Source organism: Pipistrellus hanaki, assembly GCF_964339955.1.
Source record: "Pipistrellus hanaki genome assembly, chromosome: 4".
NCBI classification, from domain to species: domain Eukaryota; kingdom Metazoa; phylum Chordata; class Mammalia; order Chiroptera; family Vespertilionidae; genus Pipistrellus; species Pipistrellus hanaki.
The window spans coordinates 24,068,163-24,081,124 of record NC_140506.1 but is presented as its reverse complement, the minus strand read 5'-3'; positions in this window follow the sequence as shown (position 1 = coordinate 24,081,124).

Sequence of the window (12,962 nt, the reverse complement as noted above, 5' to 3'; positions counted from 1 at the left end):
TGAAGAGCAGGACTGGAGAGTGTAGAGGGCTAAATCCCACCTCCTCTGCCCACTGCAATATGTTACAAGGAAAGAAATCTGCTGACCACTCGATCTTTCTAGTTCTTGCTAGTCCAACAGGTACAATGAAGCAGTTTTAAAATAAATTATGTTTTTCCTCAATGAATGTGTGATCCTTGCATGCCTAAATATTTTGTCAATTCATTTGGCAACAAATGGTAGCATATTAAGCCAATTTGTTCCTCTCCTTGAAAATAAATTCTGGATTCAGACCATTAGAGCTGCTCCTGAGAGAATATGATAATATAGGTTTCTGCTAGTGAAAAAAAAAAAACTATCCCCCTATAACATAGAGACATGAATTATATAAAACATTGTTTTATTTTCATACTAGATGCCTTGTATTTATATTCATGTTTTTCTGTGCAAGCTTTTTTATTTTATTTTAAAAAGTGTTAAAAACAAGGGCTCTAACATTCATATCTTTCCTTCCTGTATGTAAAGAAACAGGCATACTAACAGCAAACAGAAAACAATGGAATCATATGATTATTTCAAATTACAGAGTTTTAAAGACAAAACTGCAGTATTCTCCCATAAAGCTTTCTGAGAAAGAAAATAATTTTTTTTTTTATCATAAGACATATTTGTGTTTTTGGAAATTACTTTTCTAAAGAAGTTTTTTAAAATTTATCTTTATTGTTGAAAGTATTACAGATGTCCCCTGTTTTTTACCCCAATTGACCCCTTCTACCCTTCACCCAGGCCTTTACCACTATCACAAACCACACGTAACTCTGCTCTCTATAGCTCTCCCTCAGGTTGGAGCCTGGCAGTGAACTGATTTGCTTTTAAATATTATATTATTACTTTTTGCTATTTAGGGTGGCTCTTTTAAGAGGAAGAGAAAAATATGATAGAATATTCACCATGATTTAGGTCTGAATGGTAGTTTCTTCAAGATTATATATGATATCTTTTTATTAAATTTTCTGTGTTTTATAGTTCAGTAAAGGATCAAACCATTATTGGAAACAATTCCATGATCACACCTGATACAAAGACAACGGATGAGTCCAGATGAGTCCGAAGACTAGTTGCTTCTGCCTTTACAATGTAGTGGCTGTCCCTTACCTGGCTACCTGGGAGGGAATGGTGTGAATGGTGTGGATGCTAATGGAACCATGGAGGACTGTCCCGCATGGCCTCTGCTCTGGGCATCTAACTCTGCTCTCTATAGCTCTCCCTCAGGTTGGAGCCTGGCAGTGAACTATTTTCACAGCACATTTTAAATTGTCCTTTGTTTTCCAGGCTCTTAAAATGTGGAGACAATATTTTGAAGAGGTTTTGGAGATCAGATTCTGAAACTTCAGAACTTGCAGACAATGGAGCATACATAGTAGTTTCAGATATCTTCAGAAATAATTTACCTCTCTTGTCAGTGCTGACTGACAGCTCTAATCAATTCCTACATTTTAAGCAGACTTACATTTCACATGCACTTGCTCTCCTCTCCTGAGCAGACTGGAACATCTATTGTCAAATGCATAAAATAACATTAGAAATGCAAACTTGATGTAGCCAATGGTAATGTGTTATTTAGAACTTATGAACCCAAATGAGGGCTTATTTTCTTCAAATTGAAATTTATAGTTTCATTTTAGAGGGCTAAGCTGAATATTTATGGGGCTTAGGTATGCTATTATAAAATGGCAATGGAAAACAAAGCAGGTAAGTGCCGGGCACGGAGGAGCCATTATGGAAATGCAGGGGCCTTGTATGAAAAATCGGATCCAGTTACCTGTTCCGATGGCTACAAACTTACTGGTAGACCAGATTTTGTGCAGGAGATATGCAGCCCTGGGTCTATTGCATTTTATTTGCTTTCACACCATGTGATTTAAATGTCAAACAAACAAACAAACAAACAAACAAACAGGGAATTATTGGTCACTGTCCTTCACATCTTCCAGATCATTAAACAGATGATAAAAACCATAAGCGTAATTTTTAAAATTTGATCTCTCCTCTATTAGTTCAGCATGTGATCGATAGCTTTGCCTATCACCTCTGCAAAATTGTTACAATTTCATATTTTACTGCAGTTTAAATTATCAATGCAGCTACGGACCATTAAAGGTCAGAGATGCAAATTAAACAGAAGAAGCTGTCCTCAAGGGGCCTGCCATCCAGGCCGGGATGTGGCTTTACTGTATACACCCTTTCAGGTGAAGCAATATAACATATACAACACTTTTTAAGATAAAACAATATAAATAGAATAAAACATACAACAAAAATAAAATAGATAATAAATAAAAATAACAAGCAAAAACAATGAAATAATGAAAATAAATAATGATTGCTCCCCTAAAAGAATAGGAAACAAGAAAATATAATTAAATTAAATTTGGTATATGAATAATTTAAGATTACCTGAGTATTTAAAAAACATTAACTCCTATTCTCTAAAGAAGCACCCCCCTCTCCATGCTGCCCCCACGTCCTGTCCATCTCTAAGATGTGGAAAAAAAATCCCTGACATCACTGTTTGGGTGAGACACCATTTGTGGCCTCTACCCTGTCCCTGAGCTTCTCGTGCAAGCTGTGGTAACTCCTGGGTCAGTGTTTCCTCTGTGTAGTTTCTCATGCTTCTTGGATTGACTTGGATTCCAGCCTTCTCTTGGCCTTGGCCGAGGAGATGCTAGATGATGTATCTCACTCTGGGATCAGTGACTCCCTGCCCCTTCTCTCCTGTCACGGTGGGAGGTGTAGTGGGGCCCAGTAAGCAGCAGTGTGACTCCATGAGGGAGGACTAGCAGGGCTCAATGGGGAACAGGAAAGAGATGAGGATAGAAACTGAAAGCAAGCAGGCGCGGCTCTGGGAGTGCCTTCTCTCCAAATGATGGCAATATATTATCAGAATCAGAAGGAAAACCCCAACCTCATGTTACTCAGATGGAACAGAATGAGGTCAAAGATACAGCCCAGTAGCATCCAGGGGGTTTCTGCTGTAACCACAGCAGGTATTGCTGGTTCCAGGTCCCAAAGCTAACACATGGGTGGCTTCCCGAATCTCTCCTGAGAGAAATTTCTCCCTCAGGATGAAGTAACACAATGGAAGTGCAATTATGAAATCATGATTATCATCCTGTCTTGTCATGTGGAGCCCATGTGTCTGCCCTCTGGAATATCAGAGCCCAGTTTCCTCTGTAATGTTGTTCATGTCTTATAGGAAACATAGCAAATGCAGTAATTAATGCCCTTGCTTAAGACTAAATGGCCAAATTGCCATGAAGGCATAAGAGAACGGACACATACTTATTAAAAAATCAAGATGCTTGGGGGTCATAGTGATGTGTTGACCAACTGGACTAGTTCCCCATTCGCTCACCTATACCTGGGGAGTTGGGTGGCAAGATAAGTCTCTCGCCCACTAATTCAGGTTGTTTTTTTAAAAAAATATATTTTATTGATTTTTTACAGAGAGCAAGAGGGAGGGATAGAGAGTTAGAAACATCTATGAGAGAGAAACATTGATCAGCTGCCTCTTGCACACCCCCTGCTGGCGATGTGCCTGCAACCAAGGTATATGCCCTTGACTGGAATCAAACCTGGAACCCTTCAGTCCGCAGGCCTACGCTTTATCCACTGAGCTAAGCCAGCTTTGACTTATTTATTTTTTTCCTCTGCTGAACCAAGACCCAACTGCTACATGATGCAATGGCGTGTGATTACCTCAATACAGTATACACTTACCTGACGGGCTCTGAACAGTCCAGGAGGCACGAGTCTCCCAGCCAGCCAGTGTCATTACTGGGACCTGGGTCTGGCCTGACCCTCTTTAATGACTTAGGGAACACAATACAGCAAATATCCAAGGCATTGGACTCTGCTTCCTCCTTTCTCTTATTTATGCACTAGAGGCCTGATGCAGGAAATTCGTGCAAGGGGCTCAGCCCTTACAGACCCAGCCAGTCCTTGCAACCTCGGCTGACCCTTCCAGCCCCTTGCAGCCTTGGCCAGCCCTCATAGCCCCTCGAAGCCTCAGCTGACCTTTGCTTCCCCGGCTTCATCAAGAAGGTCATCTGGAATGTCATTCAGCTGTTCAGTCTAATTAGCGTATTAGCTCTTTATTATATAAGATAATCGTATACACAATAAAATTCTTTTCCAGGTCTCTTTTCTCCACTGTCTTATAGTATTTTTCTCTAGGTTAATTAATGTTTCCAAATGTGAAGATAACCTTGGGAATTTACAAATATGATACAAGTTAGAACCCTCTGCAGTTATTATAGCAAAATAAACACTCTAAAAATAACTGAACTTAAAAACACACACACACACACACACACACACACACAAAATTTCATTCCCCAAGTTTTCCATAGAGCATTAAATAGCTGTGTGATTTCAGCGAGTTTCTTAATTTTGATGTGCCATAATATATTTTGTTTTTTTTAACCTATAAAATGGCAATAAAAACAGAATTTCCTACATTGACTGTATTGCATAACAAATGAATACTGTGACATTGGCACACATCTCATTTTGTGCTTAAAAACTATTGGGTGTGATTATTAAAGTATAAATATTTGTATTAGTATTTGGTAAAATTTCTAAATCAAGTCACTAAACAATAAAAAATGTATGTAGTCACAGAAAGACAAATAGCATATGATTTAATTTATATATGGAATCTAGTGAACAAAATAAACTAACAAACAAAATAGAAACACACTCATAGATACTGAGAACATACTGACAGCTGCCAGAGGAGGGGAGTTGGAGGGCTGGGTGAAAACAGTGAAGCACAAACAAAGTCAGAAACAAACAAACAAATGAACACAGACAACAGTATTGTGACTGCCAGAGGGGAAGGGGGTAGGAGAAGGAGTAGAGGAGATATATGGTGATGGAAGGAGACTTGGTTCGTGGTGGTGAAGACATAATACAATATGCAGATGATGGTTAGAGAATTGTATACTTAAAATCTATATAATTGTATTAACCAATGTCGCCCCAATAAATTCAATAAAAATAAAAAACACACATTTTATTTAATGCCATAAACATTTTAGCCAGAATTTAAGCCTATTTTAAAATTAAAAATCATATAATTTCTTGTGTTTGTTTTTTAAGAGTTCATATATTACTTTCATTTGGGTCACTATCCTCTACAGTGCCTTTTCATTTAAAAAGCAGTTTCAACATCAAATGCATAAAATGTCTTCAGGACAAATATATCAATTAAAATTTTCCAGTAAGTTATGTATTCTTATCAGTTTCATTAAAACTATAAATTATTTTAGAAATGATTGCTTATCACTTTTATACTTAACATGAATCACAAGAAATATTATTTATGTTGAACTATAAAAATTTGCCTTTATGTCAGCAATGGTCAAATAATAGCAATTTCATATTGGCTTACCTAATGTTCAATTTATGAAATTAATCACAGGTACAGATTTTTTAAAAAAAATTCTATCATCTAAATGCCCAAAATTCATATTTTACAGACAGTTTGAAAGTTAGTATGATCTGAATGAACAGTGAACAATCCCACTGTATATGCATCATCATGGAGTAGCTGCCTCATTTGGAGCTGAATGAAATATTTATGGTGGACCAAATAAAGAAGCAATGTAATGGCAAATTCCTATATCTGGGGACATCACTGTCACTGTGGGCACCAGTGAAATAGCTCTGGCCTAATTTCATCTGACTTTGGATGTGTGCAAATAACAGGGAAATGTGAACTGACTACAGACTGAGAAAATCAGCAAAGACAGAAAATCATTGCAAATCAGAACCTTATCAATATTTTACTAGGCTAAAACTAAACATCTTATTCCTTCAGAAAGAAAAAAAAAAAACACACACCTCTTTTCTTAAAACCTTAATACTGGGATTAAAAATTTCATCACAATACTGTTAAATGCTAAGGGTTTAATTTAGACTTCAGTATCCACTGTACGTCACACAAAATTAAAACGGGCATGCTTATAGTCAGTATTTTGGGGTAATGGATGTATTTTTATGATTAATTTTAATTAGTAATCATGCAGGCCATGCACTAACCCTTGCCTACGATATACTAATAGAAAGTTAGTTGGGATCCATTCTTATTATTTCTTACTAGAGTAACCATAATCTAAAACCTAACCAACAATGCATGATACCTTTCTCATTTTTTCTAATATCAGGAGAAAAACCGTATGTTTTCCAGGGCTGCTTATATGTTCTTCCTAACATTCCTATTGTGACAGCTTGAAAGTTTAGGATTTTTTTTAAAAAAAGTATCATTCGCTTAAAAAGAAGACACAAAAACAGAAAGAGACCTTCAATGTAACTTCTCAAATTTCAATCCAGTCCCTAAACAGAGTGAATTCCCAATTTGATCAGATTGTGGTTTTCACCAAGAAATATGTTCAACTGCATGAAGCTTTAGAGATCTCATTCTTTGTTCTGTGATAAATTTCCCTTGAATGGAGGCAAATAAACCAAGAAAAATAAACTAAACACACCAATTAAGGTTCAACTTAATACTTCACATAAACTGAGCATACGTTGATAAATTCACCCATTCACTGCATTTGGAAGGCTTGTGTTTTGCTTTGTCATTTGAGTTTTTGCCTTAAGGAAGAAAAAAATGCCAATGTTTATGAAAAGAGGAAAATGTCTGAGAAAAGTCAGAAGTTTGTTAAAATTAAAATGTTCTGGGCAGAAAAGGGTGGTCAATTTAGAGCACTTAAAATGTAAAAAAATCATAATTACCTATGAGACTGGATCACACACACACACACACACACACACACACACACACACACGCGCGCGTACGTCAAATGGCTTCTTTCTCTCAGTCTCAGAGCATACCAAAATGCCCTCCATTCTAAAAATCTAACCCTCATCTCCAGTACTACCTACTGGCCAACTGCTCCCTTGTCATCTCTTCCTATTTAAGCCTCTCCCAGGATGCATTCAGGGTCCGTCCCTGTTTCTGCTCCTTCAGGTCCTCAGCTCATTTCATTCCTGAGCTCCACTGAGGCCACCACTCAACTGGAATGGCTCAAGCTGAGAGCATTTTTTCTTTCTCTTTCTCCAATTTAAAGGTCACATTTTAGTCCTCAGTAACTACCCCACCACCATTCCCTGCTTTTCCTTGTCCTCTTCTTTCTGAACTGTTGAACCCCCATGCCCCCCATGTGCTCACAATTCTGACCCCTCTGCACATCATGTCTTTGGGGTATTTGGGAGTTTCCTGTCTTCCATCATCATATCTGCCTCACACATACCCTCTGCCTTCCCTTTGCACACTCTCCATCACCCACATTCAGGGCTTCTCCCATCATAGCCAGACACATGATTTGCCAGTCTGTCGTTTTAGCCCGCATCTGCTCTCCATGGATTCTGAGTTGTATATCTAGACATATAATGGTCAGCATAGTAGACATAGATTCTACCATGAGAAAATGTTTCCAAGTTTTGCAGCCATCTTTGTGCCCAGCAGGCAGATGAGATGCTCATCCGTAAGACTGGCTGGAAGACAGGCTTGGTACAACAGTGACCCACAAATACATCTGCTGGTGCTCTCTATCTGTCTTGTCATTAAGTGGACAAGTACAGAAACCATGGCCTAAGAAGGGCAGGTGGCAAGCAGAGAAATTGTATGGTTAATAGTTTAGGGCCTGAATCCCATTATTCTCCTGGATCCTATCTACTTTATAATTGGGTGGTTATGATGGCATTTTGGTTATCCTGGCATTTGGAAGCACCTACTATGTTATCAGAGCTTGACCTGTATTATGTCACTTAATAAAATTATCCCCATAACTATTGAGGAAGACATCTTTTTACAGATAATGTGTGGTGCCCAAGGTTGACATCATTAAATGGAAGACTTGGCATTTAATCTCTTCTTACACATGACTCTAAATTGAGATTTTCATGCAATGTAGATTTCCATTGATTTTTAAGACTATTATATGCTTATTTACCTTACATTCTTGGTTCTATTTGCAGCAATTTAAAAATTATAGCATCCTTTTGGCAAATATGATGACATGTATACTTTACCTTCTACTCTCCCTGTATGTTATATCACATTTCCTCTACATATAAACAGATTCTAGTCTTTCCCACCTAATTTTAATAGTTCCAAAGAAACTCAATGAAATATATTTGCTTTAACAAATTGTAATTAATGCTATTTTTTATTTGCTTTTAACTAATAAAATTAAAAAGTGGGAGCTCAGTGAATGAAACATTTCAAGTTGAAAGATTAGCCAAGATCTGTAAAGAGAGGTCATGTTGGAGACATTTCCATGTTTTGTCCAGCTTCACTCTTCTGAGCTGCCCACATGAAATGTGCTGTCAAAGTTTAGAAATGGCCTCTGCAAAAGAAAAGAAAAACCTTCTGTGTCTGCTTTGCTTCTACAACTCATTCTGTTTTTCCTAAATTGCTGCTCTCTTTGGAGCTCTCTCTGTGTTCCGCGTTGATTTGTTCAGCTTACACTGCCTGCATTTCCTAATAAAGACAGACCACAGATGGGCTCTCTTAATAACACCCTTGATAGTGATCTAGCCCACGTTGGTGAGAAGTGGACCCACGGGTGCACAACTTAGAGAGCTGTGCACTGAGATTGAGGGGACTGATTGTGAGCATGTCTATTTCTGGATTATCTTCGAAAGCTTTATTTTTTTTAAAGTGCATATATAAATAAAACAGGCAGAAAAAAAATCAGCCAGCAGGCAAAGGCGGGTGGGGGTGTGGGGGGGAACCATAGTGGCGTTGAGTTCTGTAATCACAGCAGGGCCGCCTGGGTCCGTGGCTAATGTAAGGGTTATGGGATAGCATAATCCCTTCACTGAGCGCCTTTGCTGTAGCCATGATGACTAAATTTCTAGTGTCTTATCACACTGTCACAGGCTGGAACCAGGAGAAGAGGCTCTGAAGAAAACTCAGCATGAAAACGAGAAAGACGATGATCAGATTACCAGCCCCTGGATCTGTGAGCTAGCCCAATCTGACCAGAGCAGGCTTGATTCAAGACCCACAGGGACTGACACCCCCAACCTCGCCCCATCAGCCCAGTGCACCACTAGTTTTAAAGAATCTCCACCTCTTTCCAATTAAAATAATTTTGTTTTCTTTTTTTCTCTCTTGTCTATCCATTATAATTTTTCACTGAGAGTTGCACAATACTTCTGGAACTTCACAGGTGGGAAATCAGATGGATTGAAGGATAGCAGATTAGAAATTCTCCCAAGAAGATTGAATGTCCAAAGAGGTGGAGAAGTGGACATCAAAGCTCTGTGCTCCTGCAAGGAATGTGTGTCTCACACAGGTTTGTTTGTTTTGGGTTGTTTATTTATTTTTTTTCCAGCTACAGGTAGGGTTCTTAAGACATAGACCATCCTCTCATTGCTTTCAAGAGCCTGAATGATCACAATCATCCAAAACCAGATCCATGTATCTGTTCAGTTTCTCTCTGCTCCTTAGCATTTTGAAGACAGATTAATTTTGCTTATTGGGGTGGGGAAAATTGCTTGATTCTCATTGAACTTATACGTGCAATAGTGAAACTTATTTTTAATAAGATATATGCATCTGCATTATCTTTTATGATCTAGGGTAATGCCAAGGAGGAGCTGGGAATTGTTAAAGGTACATGCTTTCTGTGTCATGGAGAACCAAGATAAAACACTTTCTACCTGCTTTATCCCTAACACAGGTACTGTCACTTTAAGCCAATCTTACATGTGCTTGGGGAAGGTGTAAGATGCATGAAAGTGATGAACACCTGTTCCCTGGTCATATGGCTTTTACCACAGTTTATCTATCAAAAGAGATAACTTAAAAAATGTAAGCATGTACAAGGGCTAGGAAAGCAGGGCACTGAAAGAATAATCATGCACCGAACAAGCTAGTTAGCTGATCTGCGGAAAGAAATAAGAATTGAAATGTTCTTGTGGTGAACCTTGAAAAAGGAGTAGGATGCTAAAAAATTATCTCAGAAATGGTCACCGCAGTTTGTAAAGAAAAAAGATGAGTGGAAATGAAAGTGATGCTGTAATACAAGTCTTGGAGGCAGTGTTGTTATGAAAGGAGGGTTCTATCAGGAAGACAGGAGAAAACTCTGCTTGGGAGACAGATAAAGATGAGAAGCATGCCACTGAGAAGCATGAGGAAGTTTTGGTTGTGTAAACCACCCAGCAGGGTCACTCGTGCACAGGTGAAGAGGATAAATCCCAATTGGAGTCAATGATTGCTTCTTGAGAATCAGTTTTACCCTGCTAAATTTTCAAGGTGAGAAGAGAAAACCACTGAGGACTGAACAGCTTTCTAAAATTCATAGGAGAAATTGCAAGAAAGAAATGATGGAGTGGGTGTTTGACAAGTGAAAATGAAGAATCAAAAAAGGTAACAAAATGTATTTTAAAGTTTTAAGTTCCTGATTTTATACGTTATGATGAATTTATCTAGGAATATTCTTATTCATTTAAAAAGAACTAGAATCTACTTTAAAGGAAAGTGATTATCCTCCCAGGAAATTTTACTCGTAGGTGAAATTACAACAATTTTAATAATATGATCCAAGTAATATGTATTAACCATTATAAATTTGGAGGAACTGATTCTCATTTATTAATCACAAACATTGTCCTTGAAATAATAAACAGATTATCCCTGTATAAAGAATGCCATCTCACACCTGACAGGATGCCTAGCATTAACAAATCAACAAATGACAAGTGCTGGAGAGGATGCGGAGAAAAAGGAATCCCCATGCACTATTGATGGGAATGCAGACTGGTGCAGCCACTGTGGAAAACAGTATGGAATTTCCTCAAAAAAAAAAACAAACCCAAAAAACAACAACACAAAAAAACCCTAAAAATGGAACTCCCCTTTGACCCAGCGATCCCACTTCTAGGAATATTTCAAGAAACTATAAACAACAATCAGAAAGAATATATGCACCCCTATGCTTATAGCAGCATAATTTATCATAGCTAAGATTTGGAAACAGCCTAAGTGCTCATCAGCAGATGAAACATATGTAATACCTTAATATATAAAGAAAAAAAACATAAAAAAAGAGAATAACTCAAATGTTTAATTATAAATCATTAGTACTTGGTAAAATAGCAAATGACGTGTAACTGATAGTGGCCAAACTGACCTAGAGAGACTTTGGAAAATGTAATGCTGTAAAACAGTTTTTTTTAAAATATATTCTTGAAAGATAATAAAAAAAATAAAAAAAATGAATTGTCAGATTTGCAAGCCTAGGGGAAAACTATGGAGTAGGGGAAAGAGAAAAAGAAGAACACGTATGCCAATAGAAAATGTTGGTAAATGGTACAAAAATATGCCAACTTTTTTTTTTGTGTGTGTGTGTGTGTGTATGTGGTGATGGTATTAAAGAAAACTTTGTAGTATGCACATAATAATTGCTCTTTCATTGTAACTATATTTCCTTGGAACTGCAAATTTGAAAGGTTGTGTGAGAACTATTTGCATGCTGTTGGTTTGTCAAGACAAAATTGTTCTATTAGTGCTTTGCCTAGGGCAGGCTGAGGGAAAAGCATTGCAATGCTTCAGAGGTCAGTACTTAACTCTAAGTGAGCAAACATGTTGGCTCAGAGAACAATCACTTTGTTCTGTGTCCACAGCAGAACAGATGCTGTGGTGCAGGTGCGGTGTGCTAGGCATTTTGGTCCTTACCTGTCTTCATGGACCAAAGGTAGATGGGGACATCCACAGTGGCATACAGTAAGCTGGTGTCAGGCACCAACCTTCTGTTTTGAGGTAAAACAAATACATAACTGGACTGTCTTAAGCAACTCAGAGACTGGTAATAACGTGTTTCTCAAGAGATAAATGATGTGTTCTCTAAATAAAGGTTAGGTCATATGTGGGGCTTTCTGATTCTCTAGGAAAAAGTGGAAGAAGAGGCACATTCTTAGTGGGGTGCAGTGACACCTGTTCTTTCATTCATCATTTTGAATAATGATGATGATGATGATGATGATGATGATGTTGATGATGAATGTGAGCCTCTTTGCTGGTTCCTGGAGCCACCAGACTGTAAGTGGCACCAAGCATTTAAGAAAAATTTGAGACTAGAGAAAAATATTGAAAAGAAATAAACAGATCCTCAGGTACATGTGAAATTATATATATATATATATATATATATATATATATATATATATATATATATATATTTATGCCTAAGCAACGATTATGACCAAATGACTGGTCGACTAGTCGCTATGACACACACTAACCACCAGGGGAAAGATGCTCAACGCAGGAGCTGCCCCCCAGTGGTCAGTATGTTCCCACAGCCAACCTCCAGGGGTGGGCCAACCTCTTGCAGTCCCTCCCCCCGGCTGGCTGACCCCAATTGGCCCCTACCCCTCAGCCAGCCAGCCCTGATTGCCCCATAGGGACTGGGTGAGATGGCCAAGATCAGCCCCGATCCCTAGCCAGGCTGATAGACCTCACCTGTGAATGAATCCATGCACCAGAACTCTAGTATTTCCATGATACGAGTAATTTTATATCTAGAGGGAGACAAGACAGAAATTGAAACAAAAATAGATTTTTTAAAAAATCAAAGACCAAAAATTTCCCAAATTTGGAAGAAAATATCAACCAGATCAACCAGGATGACCAAGAAACATATGAACCCTTGAAGGGATAAATACAAATGAAACTGAACCTGGGCACAAAATATTTAAACTACACCTGTGTGCCAAAGACAAAGTGACCAGCTGAAGCTCAGCAAGAGGAAGGAAAAAACATTATCTTCAGGGGAACAATAAAACTAAAATGGCTGACTTGTCATCAAAAAATTATACAATAAATGTTTAAAGTACTGAAAGAAAAACAAATCCAGTCAAAATATCATTCACAAGTAGAAGGAAAAGAAAAGTTTTTCACATAA